Here is a 559-nt window from a genome sequence, read left to right as displayed (position 1 = left end):
GAAGAACTGATTTGCTGTGTTTCCTGAGCAATCAGCACACAAGGTTTTGCACGAAATGAACTACAGATTTACATCCACTAAGAATAGGAATAGCAGTGGATTGCAGTTTCTCCCCACTAAAAACATGAGAAAAGTTTAAATCATGCGAGAAAGTTCAATAATATGACTCATATCTGGTTTTGTAGTTCTATTGAGTTAAAACAACATAGAAGCTGGATTACAGAGAAATAACAGCTCAAATGTTACCAAATGATTGCCACAGCATATACAATGCCAATGAAGGTCACCCATAAACTAAAAATAAGATGGTTGGGTACTGCTAGGCCCATAAGAGAAAATCTTTCCTATTGTACATCCCATCTGTTCCTAGCAAGTTTTAATAAGTGCCTACAATGCTAAGGATGTCTGCTTACAGAAGCAGGTATCCCTACCTTTTCACTTTTTAAAGTATGAAATTCTTTTTTACCTGGGGTATTTCTGGGTTAGACAAAAATACTTTTTTGCCTAAAGTACAGGTCACAATGCAGGGCACATTTCATCATAAAAATAACCTTTGTCT

The 559-nt window shown here is 36.1% G+C and overlaps 1 protein-coding gene across 1 annotated transcript in view; it reads right to left on the bottom strand.

The window, feature by feature from the left end:
- LOC119591122 (GTP-binding protein Rheb homolog) overlaps positions 1–559 on the bottom strand; it is an 8365-nt gene that overhangs the window by 4933 nt on the left and 2873 nt on the right. The window lies entirely within an intron of this gene.

This window comes from Penaeus monodon, chromosome 28 (assembly GCF_015228065.2).
Source record: "Penaeus monodon isolate SGIC_2016 chromosome 28, NSTDA_Pmon_1, whole genome shotgun sequence".
NCBI classification, from domain to species: Eukaryota; Metazoa; Arthropoda; class Malacostraca; order Decapoda; family Penaeidae; genus Penaeus; species Penaeus monodon.
This window is presented reverse-complemented; position numbering and strand designations above follow the sequence as displayed.